Raw genomic sequence first — 25,989 nt, 5'->3', positions numbered from 1 at the left:
TCAACGTACGTACATGATTTTATTTTCCAAATAATACTACAGGTAGGAGTATGTATTTAGTGCTTGAAATTTCCGGTCGACATTTCAGGATATTTGGAACCCACTTCACCGCCCAGCACAAGCTACTTCTCCTGAATTTTCAAAAAAAAAAAATCAATCTTGGGTGAATTTGGTCAAAATTTATTCAAATTCAGACAAATTTGTTCAAATCTTGATATAACATCGGTCTGAATTATTCCAACATTTCTGAAATATGCGAAATGGTGCCACCCCTGGCACAAATGTTCAAAATGAAATTGCAAACCTTGTACATTCGTAGTGTGCCAGAATAATGAACTTAACTATTACTGCAAGTCGATCGATAGGCTGTAAACTCTAGCCAGACCGTGTTTACCTTTCAGCTCTCAACATAAACTGGGCCAATGACCTTCTCTCTTAAAAAATTAACTATGTGATCTTTTCCAGCGACAGCCCATCGCGTTTGGATATGCATATATATACAACATGGTTATCAACATCTGGTCTTCTTCTGCTATTGGGAATACTCGAAGTTTCGAGTAAGCAACAAACTGAGATATTGCCATTACTGCGTGGAGGGAGCCTTTTACGGTGCTTGGAAGGTACCTCAGATACCTCCTACAGTGCTTCGAAGGTACCTCAGATACCTCCTAAGCTACTTAATATCCACCGTACTTAATATTCCAAAGGGTATTTTGGGGATAGAAAATAACTTAAGAATCACTAATATTCTGACTAATAATAATTTCTAACTAACCTTCCTGATTTTCTGTCATCTAACTTTCTCACGTAGCGATTAGCCACTCAAGACTAACTAATTTTCTATATCTTGCTGTTATTGGCATCGTTGCAGCAATCTACACATGCTTTTACTACTGATATGAAATCAGTTTTTTTTTAATCTAGATGAACGAAGGGAAAGGAATATATAGATCTTTTTTTTCCTGCATTCTTTCATAATCAAGATGAACGAAGGGAAATGAGTACATAGTTTTTAACTATTGATCAACTACCTAGTTGTTTTTAAAGAAACTACGAGCATTATTCTTCTCCGACAAAATATAACAGTCACCTGAGTTTATATGGGATAGAGACACTAACTATTCAAAGAAAACACAGCGAGAAAGAGGGAGATGTCAACTAGACTACATCCATAAGAGGATAACCGTTCATTTTTAAAACAACTAGAAAAAATGCCCGTGCGTTGCAACAGGTAAAAACTATTTTGATCTTATTACTGTTATATAGTTGAGTTAGGATGAATTTATTGTGTGAATTCGCTTGGATTTTAATTTTTAGAAAATCAAGAGCTGCAATTAGGAATTTGACTTTTATCTCAAGTGAGCATCCAAGTTTTTTTAAAGAAATTCCTTATACTATTAGTTTTGTGTTTCCAAAAGCAATGAACTTAAAACCCGACTCAAACAAGAATAACGTATCAAAATACTGGTAAAAACATCTTTAATTTTTATAATAGTAGAGATAGAGATATGACACGCTATTGTCTCCCGTTAATAATTTTCAGTTTTATTTCTTTTCGCGATAATAGGAGGTGAATAGATAAATTTGCAGTTTTTATTTCTTTTCGCAATAATAGGAGGTGAACAGATATATTTTCTCGTTAGGATCTATTAATTATACTTGATTGGGCCAAAAAAGCAACGATGTAGCCGGACACATGCAGGCCATCTCCATCGGTATTTCCTTCCAATCTAACCAGGCGCACATCTCTCCAATCTGTATGAAGTACAGAGCCAAGTCCATCTCGCTTGATCATGGCAATAGTAAAACCGAATCGGAGAGGGGGGGGGGGTGCTTCGGATGAAGCAAAAGGGAAATGCATGTGAACGCTTAAAAGAAATGGCAACGGGAGCATTTGGATTCGATGGCGATGTACATGGGAATCGGATGTGGACGCGGCACTGCTTCCCACATATCACATCAGTAGTTTTTGAATCAGAGATAGCGGATGACAATTAGACTCGGATACGGACGACTTACCAAACCAGCGGCAAAAACATCTTAAACTTTTATAATAGTAGAGATAGATGCAAAATTACACATCTAACCTTCCACCTTATCTCTAACTTAAGTGCCTGGCCCACATATTTAGTACCTTCTCACGTATACCTTGTGTCGTAGACCGTTGGATCAGAGCCAATCAACAGATATCTGGCATTCCAAGCACACTAGAAAAGCTCACCACATAATCCACTTGAACCCTGACCACCCTGACCTAGTTTCCACCCAAGTGTTCATTCCATGATGCCGCCCAATCTCATATAAAAACCATGCTTGCTAGCAACTCGCTCGATTAGCTAGCAATTTGGAACATTTTTTTCACCTTCCCAATGGGTGATATTGTACGATGATAACATTAAGTGGGATAATGGGAGCAGAAGACAGAAGAGGATATATCTAAACCTTCAATTGGAGTTATACTTCAATCTACTGGTGAATATATTGTGGGCGAAAGGATCACCAAATTTATCCCGAGTAGGCAAAACGATGGGAAACAGATTACACAATTTGCATTGGCAAGGTAAACTGCAATGTCACATGGAGGTGAATGGAATGCTTAAATTGTTACGAATGGTGCAGTAAAATTTGCTGATGTATACGTGTATGTTATTCTTCCCATTCTTTAATTTTCTATTTCTCGTCAGATTTTTGGATTGGATTTTGTATCTATTTTTGATTTTTTTTCCTTTATCCGTCTTACGTGATGTGTTACTCATGCATGTGGGAACAGAGGCGATCGCTCGATCGGTCTTACGGATGAAAAATTGATGTGACGAACAGAAAGTTGCAAATTTTTTAAAGTTGCAAATTTTTTAAGTGGTGAAGATCAGTTTTCTTTCGTACGAGATATGATTAGATTTGGGTGCTTACTTTAAGCAATCCAATCAGACGGCCCCAATGGAATTTCAAGCGATCGGTACCTTGGCCGTCTACATCGGATCACAATCTCCACAAAGCTTCTATACGAACGTTCACTTTACCGGCAGTGATGAAGATTGAAATATATATCACTACTAGAGAAACAATTTTCCTGGATGAGACCCTCGTCAGGTTACAAATGGACTATAACGTCTATAAAAATCAGCCTTCATTTTCGCATACGGCTCCTTGAGAGACCTGCATGTAAAAATCGATTTTTGCATACGGATCTCTTCGGGAGCCACATGTGAAAATGAGCCTATTTTTGCATGCAGTCCTCTTAAGGAGTCTCGTGCGAAAATATATTTTTGCTTGAGGGCTTTAAAGTGGTCCACATGCAAAAATATCTCCTCCTTTTCTCTTCCTCTCCTCTCTCTCTCCTCTCACTCTCCTCTCCTCAATCTCTCGCTCTCTCTCTCCCTCTGAGTGGACGGTGGACGGTGCCGCCACTGCCCGCCATCCCCTTTCTCACCGCCGCCACCGTCGAGAGGAGGCAGCTACCATCCCCTTCCTCACCCGGAGCCGCCGCCACCATTGCTGACGAGGTGGCAGTAGCTGCCGACGGTGGGCGACGGGACTACCCCGGCTCGGATCTGGTGGCTGAAGCAGTGACAGCGCGGCTCTCGTGACGGCGGCTCCGCAGCAGCGGTCGATGGCAGGCAGTGGGGCTCCTCCCATACGGCCCGACCTGGATCCGGCAGCGGGAGTGGACGTCGAGATGGCGGCTCGGCAGCAGCGGTCGACGGTGCGCGGCAGGGCTTCTCCTACCTGGATTTGGCGGCGGCTCCCGTGACGGCGGGAGCGGACGAAGCGATGTTGGCATGTGGCGGGCGGCGGAGCAGCCAGCGTGATTTTTTTTTGGATTTTTATTTTTGCATACGGCCGACATAAACACCCTAATACAAAAATCGCTATTTTCGCGGACCTTCTCGTGCAGACGGAAAAATCAATTTTCGCGTGCGGGGCTCTTAAATGGACCGCATGTGAAAATGGGCTTAATACCCGTTCCCTCTTCTCCCTCTCAATCAGTTCAATTTTTTCACCTCCTCACTCTTTTATTTCCACTCATCTCTCTTTCTCCCCTCTCCTCTCTATCTCTTTATCTTCTCTCCTCTCCTCTCCACGGGAGGCGGCCGGCTCGGGGGCGCCGCCGACAAGGTGGTGGCCGGGAGAGGGTCGGAGGCGGCGCGGTGGCTGGCGATGAAGTGGCAAGGAGGCGACTGGTCTCGGGGAGGCGGGTGATGAGGCAGGAGGTGGCAGGCTCGGGCATGGCGGCGAGCTGGTCGGCGGAAGGCAGCGGCCGACGTGCTCGCGTCAGCGGGCGCGCAACGGCAGCCGCGCACGGAAGGCGGCGAGGGGCGACGGTGAACGTCCCCTGCACGGATCCGGTGGTGGCGGCGGCCGGCGGGTGGTGGGGAGGAGGCGTGGTGGCGACGGATCTGGCGAGGACGACGGCGGCTTCTAGGTTTATGGTTCGTATTTTTTTATTTTATTTTTTTTTGGTTTTTTATTTTTGTGGACGGGCGACATAAGCATCCGCGCGTGCGGGTGCGCCACCCGCACGAGAAAATAGCGATTTTTCCAGACATCTGGGTGCGTGCGGGTAGCCCATCCACACACGAAAACCCCTTTCGGCTGCACGGAAAAATCGTTTTCGTAGCAGTGCTACCATAAAAAATATTAGTGTCTTTGAAAACAAAAACTAAGTACAGAATTGCTGCTTATTAAGAATTAGTCCATTTTCCATTCTACCAAGAAACCAGTAACTAAGAATCGGAATTGTTAGTAAAATAAATCTTCTTCTAGAGTAAAAGAAGAGACCATGGATTTGCTGGGTAAAAAGGGATTAAGTTTTTTTTTCTTGATGGCGCCCTCGGGTGCCTGGCGATCTCTGTGAGGCGCGCTGTTCGAGCTAAACAAAACACTGGCCTCTGTTTATTTGTTTAGGAACCATACCGAGAGGCAGAATCCTCGAGATTATCTGTGCATGGACTTCGTCACTGTCTGGACTGCACAGTACATTACAAGCCTTAATGATGCCCACGATACCACTTGCAATGGTACATAGCAGCAAAGCTGGTAGAAGTAGAACAACCTATACCTGCATGTTGGGCGTTTGTGTTGATGCAGCCATCAGAAAGAGTGAGGGTTTAGTTAAAGTTGTCAATCGCATCTTTGCACAGGTATGGTAACTGGATTGCATAGACCTATCGGTTGGCTCTAATGAATGTCATGTTTCCCTGATGCCACTAAGTCCTATTGAGATAGTGCTCGACATCATCAGATTGATTTGTTTTAGTGGGGAAGAAGGGAAAGAGCAAGACTAAAATATGTGGTCATTTCTCTTTAGGTAAAGGAAAATGAATTATGGGTGTTGGAATATACCGTTGCAGAAAATTCTGTAATCATGTATAGGACAGGGTGGTTCAAACAATAATAGTTATTGTAGACTAATAAAATGTGTGTATGATGTCTGATACTCTGATATCACTGCTCCTTCCGTCCCACTGAATAAGGCGCGGTTAAATATGACACGGTTTTTAAAACTAATTTTTAACTTTAAAATTTCAATACACTATAATATTTATAGCAACAAAATCGTAACCATATGAAAGTAAATTCAAATGTTAATCTAGTGATTTTATTTTCATCAAATAAATATAATTTATAATAAAATAATTATTGATCAAATATTGAAATGTTGAATTTTGAAATACGTGTGTGGCTTATGCAGTGGGACGGAGGGAGTACTATTTATAAGATGTTAGTACTTGTAATGGATAAGGGTGTTTCCTTGGGTAATGTATCTTGCAAATTAGGGGTCAAAACGAGATAACTACTATGAATCACATACTATCCACAAGGACGAGAGAACAAGATCATACCTTGCTGGAAAATCAGCAGGCAAATAAAAGATGTATTTATACAACAAAATTAAACCATCTTGTGATTGTAAAAAAAATGCATGCTGTGCATTAATTATATTATTTTTAAAGAACACTACCAATTTAAGGGTGAAAACGGTATGGAAACTTTCCAGATTCCGGACATATTTTTGAAAACGGAATCTGTCGGTCGGAATTTTTCGGAAACATAAACGAATTCTGAAATATTTTCTTGGAAACGGAATAAAAAAATGATAAGTGTAGTTTCCGTCGGAACTCGGAATCGGTCGGAAACTTTCCAGAAATTTTCTCGGAATTTCTAGAAAATTTGTGATTGAATTCCCTGGATTTTTTTTAAGCAGTGAATAGTGAATACCATGGTGTTTGGCTGTAATTTGGGCGACGGCTCGAAGACGACCGACCGTGGGACGGTGACAATGGCGGATCTGAAGATGTGTGTTTCTTTTTTTTATTGCATAAAGTTGAGTGCCAAAATTTTTTTTGTGGGATAAATGTTGGATGAATGGACAGTGATATGTGGATGAATCCATCTGTGGATGGATATGAGTGCATGGATGATGATATTCTTGTTCGTTCTGCTCATTCTTGTTCTTGCTGTGGTGTGGATGGTTGCGAATGTGGGAGGAGGGACTGCTCGGCTTGATGCATTGGCTCGATCGAACCAATGCATCGAGCCAGTTTTTTTTTTATTCGTTGAACCTAAAAGGTGTTGGTTCTAAGGAACCAGAGCACCTATTTGATTTTCAAATCAGTGCCGCCTCCCTGGTGCCGGTTGGGAAAACCAGCATCTAAGGGGGTTTTCAAACCGGCATCAATTTGTGTTTCTGTAGTTGTGCCCTCTCTTTTAAACATACATAATTTTTTGCACCCTTCTGTATATGACTATCCCAACACCTGTATTGTTCGGAAACAAAATAAATCTGAGAATCCGTTGTCGAGCACTGTCTCAATTGGATTAATTGGTATAAGCGAACATGGCATTTAGTGGACCAAACAAACCTATCCATGCAATCAAGTTAACACACTCTGCATTGCAAGTTTATGCGATTGTCCCAATCGGATGTGATCCACAGCCTTGCCTGCACCATCCCTCTTTGTGACGACTGTATCAACGCAAAAACCTAACATACAGCAGGTAGGTTATGGTGCGTCTCAAGCCTTCTTTGCCACTGCGTACAACTGCAATAGCACTATGCAGCTTCGTGCGCTTGATCAGGGCATAGAGATTGTGATCCCTACGACTCTTAAGGGGAGTATATGTTTGGAGATGCTTCACGACAGATGTTGTAGTGACCTTACGTTCAACATGATAACTTTCAGAATGTATAGTACTATTTTCTTTAATATTCCAATTATGCTTCGTGCTCATGTCTTTTTTGTTCTGACAAACACAAGATGGTTTTAATTTAGTTGTGTATATACAGCTTTGCAGGCTGATTTTCTAAAAAGGTATGATCTTATTCTCTCACATTACTCTTTCTAGCCTGTGATTCTCTGTAGTTATCTCTTTTGACTGATAATTTCCAAGAAACAATATCCACCACATACCTTCTCCATTTGAACCACTGACATCTTATGAATAGCAGTGACATTAGACAAAATCAGACACACTTTATTGGTTTGGAAAGTTGTTGCTGATTCAACCACCTTGTCCTTTAGATGCTTACATATATAATTTTCCACGATGTTCTGTTTCAACACCCATATTTTGTTTTCTTTTCGCTAAAGAGAAATGAGCACCTGTTCTAGTCTTAGTCATTCCCTTCTTCCCTACTAAAACAATCTCATCATGATGTCGAGCACTACCTCAATAGGACTGAGTGGCATTAGGGAACACAACATTCAATGGAGCCAACAGGTCAGTGGATGCCATCCAATTACCATACTCTGTATGGTAAGTTTGTATTGTCAACCCAAGCTTACCTATGCATTGATGTAGCCGAGAACTTTATCTGCACAAGCAACCAACATGCAAGTAGGCTATGTCGCTGCTTTGCTGCTACGGACCATTTCAATGGCCCTGCAGCTTTGGATCATCAGAACTTTTTACATCAGATAATGGTTGCTAGTCCAGTCTGTTGAGATGAGAAGTTTGTAGACTATTGGAAGTCCAAGAAAATTACAAATTTGCAATGATACAAGAAAATTAAAAAGTATAAAAAAATATATAGTTACAGTAGTACATAGCTTGTTTACTGCTCAACTATTTTGAAGCATTGGCCACTACTACACTTTGAAGCAAGCCTGAGGGTGCGTACATTTTCTATCGGTTCCGCAAAGACTCACAGAAAATTGTATTTTTTTTTGATGGCATAACTCAACGCACATAAAAATTGCAATTCTTGTGACGGTCAAGCCAAAACCTACACAAAAACTATGGTGGGTATATAATGCAACCGATAGCCAACTAAACCCTAAATCCCCTTCTCTCTTCCCCACTTCCCCACCCCCAGCCGCCACCGCTCTTTTTTTTCTCCTGCAAATCTTGAAGCCCGCGACATCAATGAAACATCATGGTTTTGCAACTACCAACCGGTAGGAGCTCATTAATTTATTGCTTCCAATTACTCCTAGTTTAATAGTATATTGCAACCTCTTCAACGTTGAACTATAAGTAGTGCAACAACTATACTAGTAAGTGTGTTTTCATAAAAGAGTTGCTACATCAATGGTCCACCCAAGCTGTGTGGGAACATCAGCACAACTCAAATTGCAAAATTAGTGTAATTTTAATAGATAAAGATTTGTCGTCCCATTTTTTTTATTATTGTCCTACGTGATGCTACCTCACAACAAACCGGTTTTAAATGCAGAACCAACCGTAAATCAGGAGAAATACCAGCAGCGAGAGACATTGAGGGCCTCCAGATAGAATGACACTCGCAACAGTGTCATGTTCATGGTGCATCACTCCCATCTTATACAAAATTTTCAGAGATGGTAGGGAACAAGCTGAAGTTTGAATTGAAGAACAATCTGTTTTTGAAACAATGGAGCCCCTATTCATATTTGAAATTCATAAATCGTTGTGTTCTTTATTAATAGTGCCTAAAGGATTAATTAAATGTATCATTGTGTGCTAATGGTTGCAACATGATAGAGTGGGAGGGGACCAAACATATCAGTTATAACTGTGGATCAGTTGGTTGGAGGCGCACCAATCCCGAAGGCGGAAGTGGCATACAAGTTTTAACCCGGTAAACCGCTTGTCAAACCTGAACAGTTGCAGTCCCTACCGACACAGATGTACAAATTTCATGAACAGTACATGGAAATGAGCGCCAAGGGTAGAGAGATGTTCGGAGCGAGGATCAGAAACCCTGACTTCTTGCAAGGCGAAGATGTTCTATGGATCCATTTCAAGGATCTCTTCGATCTGTATCAACTGGACACCCTCGATGTCTCTCTTCTGAGCGCATGGATTTTGTGAGTATCTTTGAGTTCGATTTGTTTCGTTCAATAATTAGCTCCTGGCATATATGTAAGCAATAATACTTTCCTTTCATCGTTGTAGAATGGAGATTCAAAGGGCCCGACAGCGGAGGGTCTACGATACTGGGTTCATCGACCCTCAGAAAATCAACACCGAAATAATCGACAAGTACGAGAAAGACACAGAGGACAATCTCGTCCATCTCCTAACGCAGCAGCGTTTCAAGACGCACATACTACTGCCGTACAACACAGAGTGAGTTTTTATTGTCGTTCAAACAAATTTCGTTCCCATACATAGCATGTACATTTTCGATCATATATATCTCATCTCACGCATATTCCAGATTCCACTGGGTCCTGTTATTCTTCGACTTGGACGCATGCAGAGTCACTGTGTACGACTCAATGAATAAAGAGGAGAAGATTTTTGACAAGGTCTTCAGTTGGACGCATGCAGAGTCACTGTGTACGACTCAATGAATAAAGAGGAGAAGATTTTTGACAAGGTCTTCAAACTGATAGACAGGTAATATAATGCCATCTATTCCAAAGTCGCGGGGAATCTATTGCTATTATGTTAATCTCAGGTAATAATTAATTAATCATAGCTTGCAACTGCATATGTAGGGCTTGGGATCGGTTCCGTCAATTGGTCCGCGGGACTTGGAAAGAAAAACTTGGACGGAGGTTTCATTTTCCAGTGAGTACATGCATGATCCAAAATTATATTGAATTGAATCTCTAATTATAGTTAATATAAAGAGTATATTAAATCTCTCATCGTTTCTCATGTAGTGTGCAAAACAGGACCAGGGAACTAACTTATGCGGCTACTACGTATGTGAGTATGCCCACTGCCTATCAAACCAAATATGCACAACACGAGAGCTCGATGTACGTATACATAAACCATTCAAAATTTCATTGCGTATCCATTTGTTAAGTTGTTTATTAATTTCATATATTGATACGTCATTATTTTTCGAACGATAGCGTATTCACATGAGGGATAATCTCCCACACAAGGATTTTATCACGGCTGTTTAAGAACAACTGATGGGATTCATTAACGAAGAAGTCCTTAATCCCGACGGTGAATTCTACTACGACAGATCGACAATTCATAACGTCGGTCCTTCCTCTTCTGACATAACGCCGGCGTCGAAGTCGTAGCTATAGCTACCGAGCAAATGAATTGTACTATATATGCATGTATATATATATATTTATATATGTACAAATTTACTTTTGTGTTAATATATATTTTGGTAACATATATATATGCACATAAAATGTTAAGTGCTTTAAATTATACATATGTGTATGTAATATATGATTTATACATAAACACATATGCATATATATATATATGCCTATATATTATGCATATATATGTATTGTAACATATGTATGTATGTATATATATATATATATATATATATATATATATATATATATATATATATTATGTATGTATATATATATATATATATATGTATATATATATATGTATATATATATATATGTATATATGTATATATATATATATGTATATATATATATAATCAACCATGCAGCAAACAGGGCCATGCAAATAAAAAAAATGGTGCACCGATCTTTAGTCCCGGTTGGTAACACAAACCGGGACTAAAGATGGTTTGACTGGCCACGTGGTTGATCGATCTTTAGTCCCGGGTGGTAACACGAACCGGGACTAAAGATCGATCTTTAGTCCTGGTTATTTCACCCGGGACTAAAGATAGCTATCTTTAGTCCCGGATTCGTAGTCCTGGTTGGACAACCGGGACTAAAGGGGGGTTACCAACCGGGACTACAAACGGTTTCTCCACCAGTGTTAATAGTGTTATATGGTTAGGGTTCAGTCTGTCAATGCTAGTGTTTTTGTGGTTTTCCACAAATTAATCGTGCTGTTGTAAGGTTTTTGGATCCGGTTTTTCTTATAAACTGGATCCATTCTCTTCTCCTATAATTAATTGCAGGAACTCCCTGTCTGTTCCCTAAAAAAACATATCAGTTAATAGAACTATAGTCAACAGAGGCTAATCTTTGTAACATTTTCAAGAAAAAAAACATCATATACAAACGATGCTCACATGGTGTTACATATGGTTTTCATTATAGAGTGTCAAATTTGATCTATTGGTTGTAAGATTGCTGGTTGCTACAACAACTGTAGCAAGTAAAGTTCCCACTCCTACCTCTACCTGAGGGTTTCCATACGACAAATGGGAAATTTAATGTTCATTAGATTTTTGGGGGGTTGGTAACCAAGCAATGTTACCGGGTGTTTCCTGCAAATACATAATTCTTGCCTTTCCGTTCCGCCATTTTCTGTCACCATTATACCTTTTGTGCCCCATTGGATGACATGGTGATAATGTTTGGCTGTGTTCGGCATGCTTGGTTAGGAACTTATCTCCCGCACACGGAAAACGAAACGGTCCATTAGCGTATAATTAATTAAGTATTAGCTATTTTTTTAAAAAAATAGATCAATATGATTATTTAAGTAATTTTCGTATAGAATCTTTTGCAAAAAAACGCATTGTTTAACAGTTTGAAAAGCGTACGTGCAAAAAATGAGGGGGGGGGGGGTTTGGGGAACCCGGGGCAAATAACAAAGCCTTAAGGTTTTGCATGAACTTCGTAATATTAATACTGTTCAGAGTGAGTATGCTGGAAGGCACACAACATGCATTCAAGGAAACTCGTCGTCACTGCTGTGCACACAACTTTAAAGTTACTTTGGATGGCCACTCGGGAGTCGGGAACTTAGTTACCAAGTGCTTTTTCTATATCTGTGTGCCTTAGGCACGAGGGAAATATACTCTCCCTATTCAATACTCCTTAGATCCCAAAACACAAGAAACTAGGCCACCGAACGTGATATTTCCTTGTACTACGAATATAGATGGACAGCTCATCCATGTTTGTAGTACTAGGAAATGTCATGTATCCTAAATTCTTATATTTTAGGACGGAGGCAGTAGTGAATATGAGTGCGTGTCAGTTAGTGAGTTTCACTTGAGATGAAGAGAACTCCTCAGTGCCATGGAGGAAGCATTGCCCACTAGTCTCGGTTTTTAGTCCCGGTTTTTAATAGAACCGGAACTAATGTAGAATTTGGTCAACCGATCAAAGATGGTTTCTCCAGTAGTGTCAGGCTCCTATGGCTACGTCTGATGCGGCCGCCACCGCTGGCATCCTCGAATCCGAGGGACCAAATGGCGGTTGCTGATGATGATGATGACGGGAAGTCATACGACGAGCGGGGAGAGGAACGTGTGGCATTGCTCAAGGAATTGTGGGATCGGAGAAGATGGAGGCACAGCTCATTCCTCCTGCTCACCTCTACAATGAGCAAGATCCTGATGGTCTCGATCTCGACGAGCTTTACGGCGATGATTATTGAGACGATGAGATGATCTGTATGTAAAATTAGTCAACCCACCATAGATCTATGTATCACGCCGAGGTCATTGTTCCTATCTATATATCTATGCCTGGATATATGTTATTTAGTTATTGCCTTCTGTGTTATTGGTCTAATAGTGTAGTCCATTTTTACTGCACACGTCTATATTGAAAATATACTGTTCCTATTATCTTCTTTAATTATATTTTTTTTCGAGAGACTTAGCTTTTATTGTAGCTATATGTTCTTTTCCATTGCTTTTGCAAAAAAATATACTGTATTTAGGATACAACTAAAAAAGGTAGCCCGCGCATATGCGCGGGCATCTTATTTATTTGTGTTAGAAATTTGATTAAGAATGTTTATGATTACTCAACTGTAAACATGTTTAATTTTACAATAATTTGTGTGGTGTTTCTCTGAATGCTATTAACCATCATAGGCATATAAATTCTAAACTAAAAATTACTTAAAACCATGCATTTTTGGTTTTATAAGAAAATAAATATATATGAAACTATATATGATTTGTACATAGATATTTTCTATAAAATATGGCTAATACGACTACATCATCTAATTAAAAGAGCTAAATATGTTGAAATGTTCATTTAATTGTAAGTATATAGTATTAAAGTATGAAATTGCAGTTTAGCGATAAATGTTTTTCTCAATCAGAAAATATATTAGAAAATGAGACTTTTATTGCTCCCAAGTTGTAGTTTAGGTTTGTATACTTTGAAGTGAAATTGTGTTAGATTTTGTTTCCAACATAATGCCAAAAATTCAAATTTCCTATGATATTTTATTTAAACTTTTAGTTATTTTTATTATATCAGTACTCCTAAAATATTTGAACATTGAGAATGGGTTTCAAATAAAAAAATGTTAAATTTAGAAAAGAAAAGTTCAGTCTTCAATTATTTTTATCATGTTATTATTTTTTTCTAGATTTCCATTCATCCAGCATCCCTTAAATGTTTTGACTGCAAGTTGGAATAGAAATATAAGTGGGTTAAGGCCATACAACTTGGCATGGGATAAAGGCATTCTTACATGTTTTCAATCTATTGTCTATGACAAATATATCCTAGATGGGGTACACGTTATGACATGAAAAAATGATATAATTAAAAGTTTTTTCTCTAATCTATTAGTGGCATCAGATATCATATGTACAATTTAGATGTTATGATCATCTTAGGAACGCTTATTTATCTCTAAAAAGATTATTTGTTCATAAAAGCGCATCTAAGATCAAGTATAAGTAAATAGCCCCAATATGCATGTTAAGTGAAATTAACTACTTCCACTGATGAGGAAAAATATATCAATATTTATAACACCAAATTATATTTATTGAATTCAAAATTTAATACGCTTTTATAATATAATTGTTTTCTGTTGAAAATGTTACTATGTTTTTTATAAACTAATTCAGGTAATTTGACATAGACAAAATTTAAAATGGCTTGTGATTTGAAACAGAAGGAGGAAAAAGGTCATTAGATGTCTAGCATGATATTAATAATGGGTTGACCCTTTTTTAAAAACATAAGGTGGGATATTTTAATTTTTAATGAGAAATTTTTAGTATTTTATTTTATTTATTGGAGGCTTCAGGGTGGATAGATGTGGTCCACAATGCAAGTCAATACGCATATTAAATTATTGATTTAATTGAAAATTACAATAGTTTAGAAATAACATAAATTGAATATACGGTATACAAATTTATGATTATTTTAAAGTCTAAATTATGTTTTTTTACTATAAGTGCTAGTTTGAGGAGAAAGCTGGCTAGACTGGTTAAGCTGAGTCTATTTGTGGGAGTTTTTTTTTCTGTAAAGATAATTTTAGATTTAGTTGCTATGGAGATAAAAAGACCATAGAAGGAATGGTAGGGAGAGAGAGGGAGGGAGTTTTGGGATTTTCTTTTAAAGGGAGACCTAACCATATAAGATAGTGGATCCATCGATTTAAGTGGAAACAATGGTTAGATGTTTTATTTTCATTTGTCACACTTATAGATTTTTTTAATTTATTAAAGTGTTACATGGCGATCGACTTACAAGCGTTTATGGGCATACCATTAGGCCCAGACATTTGTAGTTAGAACGGCTGCATGATCTAATTTTTAGATAACAAAATATGAGCAATATGGATTTTAAATTTTATATTTCATTATAAATAACACAACAATTGACAAAAACTGAGAATAAAATTGTAACTTGGGAGTTATGATCATTTAGATGTCCGTATTAATTTTTGATATATTGAGTGTTAATTAGAAAATAGGAGAGGAGGGGAGATTTGGAGGGTCGAAGGAGTACATACTGCATTTGTTTTTTTTATCTCATGTATGTAAGGTGTTGGAGGTTGGGATACCAGATTTATTTTCTTCGAGATGGTGATCTAATGGTTAAAATCAACAGGTCCATCAATTCAAAAGAAATTTGACGGTGTGATTATAGAATACAACGTGACGATCTAGAAGCATTTGTAGAAGCCATGTGGCGGCCGAGAGCATTTATAGGAAATTTAATTGGTTTTTAGTATAAAAACTCATTGAGCTTCCTATAGACACTCTTAAGGCATCACGTGACACTCATATAAATGCTCGTAGATCACCACATGTCATATTTATAAACTAAAAGAAATATTAAAATTTCTGAGAAAAAAGAAAAATATCTAAATCTCCCGTCGTGAACTTACTATATGCGTAGTAGTAGTACTGTTTGCCGAAGGTGTAAACGAAACGTACTGTTTGCAAAAAAAAAAAAGGCGAAACAAATAATACTTACGTATAGTAACGTATGTACTCCAGTGGAAAAAAAAAGAACTTACATACCCTGCCCGATCCTCACCTGATCCCAATTATGGTGTACGTTCTCCTATTTCTTTTTCTATATATAAGTTATAGCAAACACGTCATTTTTTTTTCAAAAAAAGTGGGATACCAGATTTATTTTTTTTATGGAGATCTAATGGTTAAAACTAACGGGTCCACCGATTTTAAAGAAAATCGACGGTGAGATTATTGAATGCCACGTGGCGATATAGGAGCGTCAGTAGAAGACCACATGGCGACTTAAGAGCGTTTGTAAGAAGTTTAATGGACTTTTAGTATATAATAGATAGATAGATAATAGATAGATAGATATACTAAGTTGGCCCTATACAACTCACGTTGGCCACACATGCTACATGATGTCAAGATGATGTCGATTGCTTTTTACCAATTGCTTTTATTGTCAATATATATTCTTTTCCATGCATAATTCAAGACTGGTTACCAGTTGTTTTTTTGGTTCCTGTGTATTTTAGGCATTAGGAGGGGGTGGATCCAATGTGAGTGTTGGAGGGCCTGGAGGACCCCTACCCTATTGGATCCCCATAGAGAAGAGAAGAGATGGGCTGAAGGAGGAGAGTAAGGGGGCTCAAGGAGGAAGAAGAAGAAGAGCTCCCTCTAGCGTATGCTGTATCCGCCCTTGGGCACTAAGTGAGTATGAGCTTGTTCGGGGCCAACTATCCTTGGATTCACTTGAATTAATGGAGTGCCTGCATGATGCTACAGAGGAAGAGCTGACCACTAGTCGCTTCATCTCCTCATATAGAGCCGTGCTTGTACCATACTCCATGTTTCTGCCATCTTCCTAGTGCCGCACATTCTCAGTGTCTATTGATGACTATAAGAAGTATTGTGAGAGGGATGCTTGGAGGCTCAACCAACTGAATATTTTGCTTGAGTTGGCCTGCGGAAGAGCTTCCCCCAGTACTAGAACATGCCAATTGAATACTACTGTAAGATAATAAAAGTATATATATGTCCACACGCCATTCTTCAATTCACATCCGTGGTTCGAGCTATATAGTTTTGTGCGTTTGTTGTTCCGCCTGGGACATACTCAATTTATTGTTGCCAGAGAATGATAGTTGATTGAGAATAACGAGCAAATTAAAATGAAATGGGTTCATCCGTCCCAAAATTAACCGATGTAGTAAAAAAGTGACACTCTAATACTACGAATCTGAATAGGCATATTTGTCATATATATCACATCCGGTATCAGATATATTTATTTGGGACGGATCGGCTCTACAGGATTATAGAGCCACAGAGGGTACAGGATTATAGAGCCAGAGAGGGGCATTAATTAATTAAAGAGTTCGTAATGATCACCAGTTGTGAAATTATGCTCAACATAACCACAAGCTTGACAGACGAAGGATTTGTACAACTGCCCAAGCTAGCCAGACCATCGTACCATAGTACTACTGCCTCTTTTGATATGCCAGAATTAGTAGTGCACTCATTCCTCCTGCTCACCTCTACACCACAACTTAAAAAAACCATTTTATCTTATGCTTAAAACCGATTTTTGCAGGCGGCTGAGCGGCATGTACGCATCCAGATGTTGCGAAAATCGCTATTTTTGTGTGTGGGTGGTGCTTCTGCACAAAAAAATCGGATTTTCGCGTGCGGTGCTTATGTTGTCTGGACACAAAAACAAAAATCTGAATAAATAAATAAAAATCCGAAAATACCTTAACCCTAACCATAGAAGCTATATGCGGCGCGGATCCGGCAATCATGGGACTAGCGGAGGCAAACCTGCTAGCCGCCTAAGGTCGCCCGCCGCCTACTGTTCCGCCAGCCACCCAAGGTTGCCCATGCCGCCCACAGTCGAGCACCCGTGACAGCCTACCGCTGCCGAGCGTCGAGTGCCCGAGGTAGCCACCGCCGCCGCTGCCTGCAAACAGGGCCATCAAGAGGCCAAGCACGACGTAGCCGCTACCACCCGCCGCTTGCTATTCGCCACACCCGCTGCCCACCTGCTAGTCGCCGCGAGAGAGAGGAGAGGGGGAGAGGAGGTCTGAGAGAGAGGAGAGAAGGACTGAGATATGGAGAGAAGGAAAGTGTTGAGAGAAAAAGAGGTGGCAAGTCAAACTTTTAGGCAGATTCCAAAGAAGCCCGCATGTGAAAATATATTTTTGCATGCGGTCCTTTAAGAGGTCCGCCTGCGAAAATATGCTATTTTTTGCATGCGGCCGCTTAAGAGGTCCGCCTGCGAAATCAATTTTTGCATTCCAGCCTCTTAAGGCGTATCTGAAAATAAAGATCAACTTTTGCAGATGCGGTCAGTTATGGTCCACCTACGATCTAAAGGGTGTCTTGTCTAGAAAATTCGTTTTTTAGTAGTTCATGGAACAAGATCCTAATGGTCTCAATCTCAACGAATATTACGGTGATGATTATTCAGATGCTGAGATGATCGGCATGTAAAATTAGTCTCCCTTAGACCTATGTATCTCGCCGAGGTCAATGTCCCTATCTTTCTATATATGCCCGGATATACATTATTTTTCCTTATGTGTTATTGGTGAGAAAAAGAACAATATGCCACTCTATTTATGGGGTTTCGACTATTAAAATGCTAAGGATAAAATACCACTCAATAGGTTGCCTTTAGGATATTTTGCCACTTTAGAGACTTTTAAGACCTTAATACCCCTGTCTTGGACCAACAGGAAGGGAGAGTGGAGCGTGCTTGTCGGGGAGAAGGCCAAGAGATGGCTGCCGTGCTTGCCGGCGGCAGGTGGCGAGCGCGCTGGGGAGGACGGTGATGGGCGGAGGAGCACCGCGGCGCTAAAGGGGGGAGGAGGATGGGGGCAACGAGGTAAAGGTGGGTGACGGTGGGGATGACATGCCGGAGGGAGGAGGCGACTATCCGCAGGGCAGCGTCGACGGTGGTGTAACAGTGTATAAATCCTTTTTGTTGCACACTTCTGTATTAAGAACATATTTTTTCCTCTTATCTTCTTTATCCATTCTTCAGAGATATCTGATATTCTCAATTTATATTTTTTTCCATCATTTTACAAAAAAATATACCGTGTCGCAAGTTGGCCGCACATGCAACATGATGTCAATTGCTTTATTGTCAATACTAGCCGTCAACCCGTGCGTTGCACTGTCACATCCTGATTTTTGTTTCAGGATTTATAAATTATTTAATAAATTAATAATAAAATTTATATTAAATGTTCTTTAATTTACAAGTGAAGTTAAATGTGGGAAATAAAATTTCCTAAAATATAAAGCATGGATGGATTTAATTTTTATTAAATTCTCCATGATTAAATCAACTCTCTGAAATTTTCTTGGATTTTTCAGAGCTCAATTCCTAAATGATACAAAGAACAGTTCAGTAATTATTTGATCATTAATGATCTAATTATATTTGTTAAGAGCTTTTCTTGTTTAAAAATCCTTAAATTATAAATTGTTGTTTAAAAGAAATTATTAGAAATGATCTTAAAAGCTTAAAAGAGAAGATCTAATTTTAATTTGCTAAATCTCAATATAAAATTGGGCTAGATAAAATTTTTTTAAATACTTTGCTTAATTCTATAATTCCTAGATTTTACTGGGATTTATTTGAGCTAAGGAAGTATTTTTAACAAATGGAATTGCATTTCATGAATAATTTAAATTGAAAAAGGTTTTTAAAAGTCTTCTTTTGGCTTTGGGCCGAAAGTCGGCCCAAAACCCCTCTCTTTCTCTCTCCCTCTCCGGCAAAGTCGGCCCAGCCAGTTCGAGCCGCCGCTCTCCTCTCTCTCTCGCTGTCGCTGACAGGTGGGCCCCACCTGTCAGGTTCGTCTTCCTCGCGCCGCCGCCGCCGCCCGAAACCCTAGCCGAGCCGCGCCGCCGCCGCTTTCCAATCCTGTCAATTCTTTCCCGATCCGGTGAAATCTTTTGAGGGGAAGTGATCTTCTCGATCTCCTCTTCCTTTTCTCTTTTGGAATCATCGTTTCAATCGCTTTGGAAGTTCGTGGATTCGAGGTCGAATCGGATCGGTTTCTTTCCTCCGAGCCCGAGCTTTCCATCCCGCCGCCGGTCGCCGTGGGCCTTTGCCGCCGCCTTCCAACCCCTTTAAAAGGATCCCCGGTGTCTCCTCTACCCGCCGCCACCCTCGCCTTCGTCTCTCGCCGTCGGAAGCGCCCTAGCGCCGTGTGACCTAGCGCCGCCGTCGTCGCCGCCGCTCCAGCCGTGCGCCGCCACCGTTCTGGTCGTCGTCGTCGCTCGGGAAGATCGCCATCGTGGACACCAAGTCACCGCCGTCCTCGTCCGCCCCTTCGCCGCCACCGAAGACCGCCGGAGCACCGTCGCCGCCGTCGACCCGATCTTCGCCGCCGCTTCTTCCTCGTCGCTGGCGTCGTCCGTTGCCCTTCCGCCGTTGTTTTGGTCACCGGTGAGTTCGCCGCGTCGCGCTCTACGTCCTGGTGCCCTTCGTTCGTGCCGAAGCGCCGTCGTTCGCCGGCGAGCTTGCGCGCCCGAGCCGCCGAGCCGCCGCCGGTGCTGACGTCATCGATGACGTAACCGCTGACGTCATCGTGGCCGTCTGCCGTGAGCCGGTTGTGGACCGTTCGATCTCGGCCGTCCGTTCCCGTGAACCGTCGCCGTGCGCTCGGTCCACCGCAAACCCTAGCCGCTGACGCAATAAATCCCTTTTTCCTTTTCAAAAATAATTCGTTATTGCGTCATAATTCAATTAAAATCAATGTAAGTGTTTTAATCCGATTAAATCTTCAAAAATTCATAACTAATTCATCTTAGCTCGGATTTAGTTGGTTCAAGTCTCTAAATTTTTCTATAGCATGGTTCGTTGCGGGGCACCAGACTGAGAAGTGGCGGAGATAAGCCCACGGGGGTCGCTGGGGAGTCCATACCTTGTTTATAAGGGGGTGATTATGATCCAGGAATGGTGCACTGTGGTGGATTGTGTTGTGCGAGAGGTACTGTCACAGCTACTTTCCGAGGTACCGTGGTGGTATTGAGGCACATGGTGACATGATGTGGGGCTGTGTCTTGTAGTTACAGTGGTACACCTCTGATCAGAGTAAAACTATTCGAATAGCCGTGCCCGCGGTTATGGGCGGGTCTAACAATGTCTTTCGTGATTAGTCTCACACCTCTTATCATAATAGAAGATGCTATAAATGGTAATAATTTGGTTAGCTCCTGGTTTGGAATGGTATATTCCTGGTTTGGAGATAGGACTGTGCAGCCGGGATGGTTGTTCAGAATGGTTGGGCCTATGCAACAGGGTATGTTGTATAGAGTTGGATTAATATTGTTTAATTATCACTTAACTGTTTTATAATTCCCAAATGTTTGCTAAATGCTGCTTTTGCAAATGAGCCCCATACTATGCCATCCTTTGTTGTCCTGTGCACTTGCATATTTGCTGCGTGACTTGCTGAGTATGTCATATACTCACCTTGCAATCATTCATCAGAGGAAGAGTTCTACAGTGAAGCTGATGATGTGGAGGATTAGGTGTAGCCCTGGTCAAGCTGCTTGTGGAGTGGATTCGTCTGCGCCGTTTATTTTATTTTCCGCTGCTTAGATCTTTATTGATTGAGAGGAACTATCTACCTCTGTAATGACATTTTATTCGCTTATTAATTAGAGTAATAATTATACTCTATTATCAATTTGTTATTGTGTGCCTCGGCTGATTCCTGGACGAGGGTTCACACACATGTAAGCGTTTGGAATTTTGGATAGAAATTCCGGGCGTGACAAGTTGGTATCAGAGCCATCTCGACTATAGGATAAGCCAAATGGTCAAACCTTAAGGACTAATTTTCCGAAAACATGGTTTGTGAAAATTTTCCTTTCTTCCTTATCTAGAATTCTTTGCAAATTGTTTCATTGTCTACTCCCCTCTCTCTTTCAACTTGAGTAGTTCTAAGACATTGAAACTAGAAGACGCCAATGAGGTCTACTTATGGAAGTTAAGTCAAGAGGATCGAGGAAGAACCGAAGTGTCTAGCTGTCAAGATGGAGTGAAGTTTTGATTCTACCCTAGAACCCAAAACGCCAAAGTGACTTCGAAGAATAGTTAGTAGGGTAGAACGTTTGTTGCTTGCTTGTGTGTAGGTATGGTTGCATTCCCGTCATTGGTGTGGTTCAATGATGAGTGTGTAACTATACTAGGTTGCTTGCTTAATCAACTTAAACAATATAATGGTCTACACACATCAGATCAGTGTTAACCTGGTTAAGGTCTTGTCTTTAGTGTAACCCCTCTCCTTCTATCTTCTCTAATATGCAATAGATGGTGAACACTCGCGCTAGTGGAAGTGGAAACAATAACAATGAAGGGAACCCAACTCTTGCTCAAGTTCTGGCTCAACAGACTCAGTTAATGAACATGATGATACAGCAGATGCAGAACCAGCTCAACCAAGGGAACAACAATGCTCCACCGCCGCAGAACAAGTTAGCTGATTTTCTTCGTGTGAGGCCACCTACCTTTTCTACCACTACCAACCCAGTGGAAGCAGGTGATTGGCTGCACGCGGTTGAGAAGAAGTTGGAACTGCTCCAGTGCACAGATCAGGAGAAAGTTGTTTTCGCTTCACATCAGTTGCAAGGACCTGCATCAGAATGGTGGGATCATTTCCGGATGAACAGAGCAGAAGGACAACCAATCACTTGGGCGGAGTTCACGGAAACATTCAAGAAGATACACATACCTGTAGGAGTTGTTGCTTTGAAGAAGCGTGAGTTTAGGGCATTGAAGCAAAAGGATCGTACCGTGGCAGAGTATCTTCATGAGTTCAATCGTCTGGCACGTTATGCTCCAGAAGATGTGCGTACTGACGAGGAAAGGCAGGAGAAGTTCTTGGAAGGTCTGAAGGATGAACTGTCAGTTACGTTGATCTCTCATGACTATGTTGATTTTCAGCAGCTGGTTGACAAAGCAATTCGACTTGAAGACAAGAAGAACAGGATGGATAACCGTAAAAGGAAAATGATTGTATTCCAGGAGGCACAAGGTAGTAGCCAGAGACAACGTATCAAGCCACTCCAAATTGGTGAATCTTCTTCCGTTGGCCAAGGACAATCGCAACAGTTGAACATCGGTGGTGAGATCAAATTAGAGACTAAGGAAAGCAATGAAGTTAACATCGAGCAAGCTAATCAGCCGGTGCCAGTTCAGCAGAATCAGTCTCAGGAAAATAACAGTAGTGGAAGGGAGCAGCAGGTATGTTTCAACTGTTACAAGCCAGGCCACTTTGCAAGAGAGTGTCCGAAGCCGAAGCATCAGCAGCCGCAAGGTCAAGTCAACAACATTGTTGTCACAGGAGCCAATGCAGTGCCAGTTGCGTCTTCAAGAGTTGTGTCTTCAAGTGTTACAACTCAGCCACCAGTTTCCAAGCTGCAGTAGTTTTCTTTAAAGCCTTAGAATAATTATCGGAGTTATGGAATAAGATAGACTGCAGTTTACATATGCCCTTTTCTTTCTAGCCGTTCCGAATCTCGGGACGAGATTCTTTGTAAGGGGGGTAGATTTGTCACATCCTGATTTTTGTTTCAGGATTTATAAATTATTTAATAAATTAATAATAAAATTTATATTAAATGTTCTTTAATTTACAAGTGAAGTTAAATGTGGGAAATAAAATTTCCTAAAATATAAAGCATGGATGGATTTAATTTTTATTAAATTCTCCATGATTAAGTCAACTCTCTGAAATTTTCTCGGATTTTTCAGAGCTCAATTCCTAAATGATACAAAGAACAGTTCAGTAATTATTTGATCATTAATGATCTAATTATATTTGTTAAGAGCTTTTCTTGTTTAAAAATCCTTAAATTATAAATTGTTGTTTAAAAGAAATTATTAGAAATGATCTTAAAAGCTTAAAAGAGAAGATCTAATTTTAATTTGCTAAATCTCAATATAAAATTGGGCTAGATAAAATTTTGTTAAATACTTTGCTTAATTCTATAATTCATAGATTTTTCTGGGATTTATTTGAGCTAAGAAAGTATTTTTAATAAATGGAATTGCATTTCATGAATAATTTAAATTGAAAAAGGTTTCTAAAAGTCTTCTTTTGGCTTTGGGCCGAAAGTCGGCCCAAAACCCCTCTCTTTCTCTTTCCCTCTCCGGCCCAGTCGGCCCAGCCAGTTCGAGCCGCCGCTCTCCTCTCTGTCTCGCTGTCGCTGGCAGGTGGGCCCCACCTGTCAAGTTCGTCTTCCTCGCGCTGCCGCCGCCGCCCGAAACCCTAGCCGAGCCGCGCCGCCGCCGCTTTCCAATCCAGTCGATTCTTTCCCGATCCAGTGAAATCTTTTGAGGGGAAGTGATCTTCTCGATCTCCTCTTCCTTTTCTCTTTTGGAATCATCGTCTCAATCGCTTTGGAAGTTCGTGGGTTCGAGGTCGAATCGGATCGGTTTCTTTCCTCCGAGCCCGAGCTTTCCATCCCGCCGCCGGTCGCCGTGGGCCTTTGCCACCGCCTTCCAACCCCTTTAAAAGGATCCCCGGTGTCTCCTCTACCCGCCGCCACCCTCGCCTTCGTCTCTCGCCATCGGAAGCGCCCTAGCGCCGCCGTCGTCGCCGTAGCTCCAGCCGTGCGCCGCCGCCGTTCCGGTCATCGTCGTCGCTCAGGAAGATCGCCATCGTGGTCACCAAGTCACCGCCGTCCTCGTCCGCCCCTTCGCCACCGCCGAAGACCGCCGGAGCACCGTCGCCGCCGTCGACCCGATCTTCGCCGCCGCTTCTTCCTCGTCGCCGGCGCCGTCCGTTGCCCTTCCGCCGTTGTTTTGGTCACCGGTGAGTTCGCCGCGTCGCGCTCTACGTCGTGGTGCCCTTCGTTCGTGCCGAAGCGCCGTCGTTCGCCGGCGAGCTTGCGCGCCCAAGCCGCCGTCGGTGCTGACGTCATCGATGACGTCACCGCTGACGTCATCGTGGCCGTCTGCCGTGAGCCGGTCGTGGACCGTTCGATCTCGGCCGTCCGTTCCCGTGAACCGTCGCCGTGCGCCCGGTCCACCGCAAACCCTAGCCGCTGACGCAATAAATCCCTTTTTCCTTTTCAAAAATAATTCGTTATTGCGTCATAATTCAATTAAAATCAATATAAGTGTTTTAATCCGATTAAATCTTCAAAAATTCATAACTAATTCATCTTAGCTCGGATTTAGTTGGTTCAAGTCTCTAAATTTTTCTAAAATTGAGATCTACATGTTAAAAATATCCACATGTACTGTTCATGCTTGTTTATGTTCTGTTTTGGTGTTTTTGCTCTTTTCTGATTAGATTCCGACGTTTCCGGAGAGTTCGTTTTCGCAGGAGAAGAATTTGACGAGTTCCAAGGCCAGCAAGGCAAGTCACACAGATCCCAAACAACCCTTTGAGCATGTTGATCCTATTTAAAGCTATTGTTTCTATTCAACTATTGCATCTATTTTCGAATGTCATTGGGTGGAATTAACCTATTATTTGTTATAGCCCTTTTGTTCTTGATTACTTTATTCCTTGATACCTTGGGTTATTATAACTTGACTAGTTGAGCTTTATATATATTGGTTCAGCTAGATATTAGATGTGATATCTTAGCCATGCTTAGAAACATTAGCACATTATTGGGATAACTTATGACTCATTATTATTTAATGATGGCTTAATAATAGTTCACGATGGTCAATCGTGATTTGTTAATTAATTACTTGCCAACTAAAACCTGATAATGGTGGTTTGTGAGCACATGGTTTTGATGGTCGTGCTCATGACAATTAAGGACCGGTTCACGAGTTTTGGTTGTGAAACATTAACCGTGCCAACCACAAGCCAGCGTGGGCAACGGCTTTATCTTTTGTATAGCATGGTTCATTGCGGGGCACCAGACTGAGAAGTGGCGGAGATAAGCCCACGGGGGTCGCTGGGGAGTCCATACCTTGTTTATAAGGGGGTGATTATGATCCAGGAATGGTGCACTGTGGTGGATTGTGTTGTGCGAGAGGTACTGTCACAGCTCCTTTCCGAGGTACCGTGGTGGTATTGAGGCACATGGTAACATGATGTGGGGCTGTATCTTGTGGGTACAGTGGTACACCTCTGATCAGAGTAAAACTATTCGAATAGCCGTGCCCGCGGTTATGGGCGGGTCTAACAATGTCTTTCGTGATTAGTCTCACACCTCTCATCATAATAGAAGATGCTATAAATGGTAATAATTTGGTTAGTTCCTGGTTTGGAATGGTATATTCCTGGTTTGGAGATAGGACTGTGCAGCCGGGATGGTTGTTCAGAATGGTTGGGCCTATGCAACAGGGTATGTTGTATAGAGTTGGATTAATATTGTTTAATTATCACTTAACTGTTTTATAATTCTCAAATGTTTGTTAAATGCTGCTTTTGCAAATGAGCCCCATACTATGCCATCCTTTGTTATCC

The 25,989-nt window shown here is 41.1% G+C and overlaps 1 long non-coding RNA gene across 1 annotated transcript; it reads left to right on the top strand.

Moving 5' to 3' along the window:
- Positions 1 to 9,649: 9,649 nt before the first annotated feature.
- LOC136353915 (uncharacterized) lies at positions 9,650 to 10,187 on the top strand. The gene is made up of 3 exons (XR_010737427.1): positions 9,650 to 9,825; positions 9,927 to 9,999; positions 10,095 to 10,187. It is a non-coding gene; the product is annotated as an uncharacterized lncRNA (long non-coding RNA).
- Positions 10,188 to 25,989: the final 15,802 nt, after the last annotated feature.

Source organism: Oryza sativa, chromosome 11, assembly GCF_034140825.1.
Source record: "Oryza sativa Japonica Group chromosome 11, ASM3414082v1".
NCBI lineage: Eukaryota > Viridiplantae > Streptophyta > Magnoliopsida > Poales > Poaceae > Oryza > Oryza sativa.
This window is presented reverse-complemented; position numbering and strand designations above follow the sequence as displayed.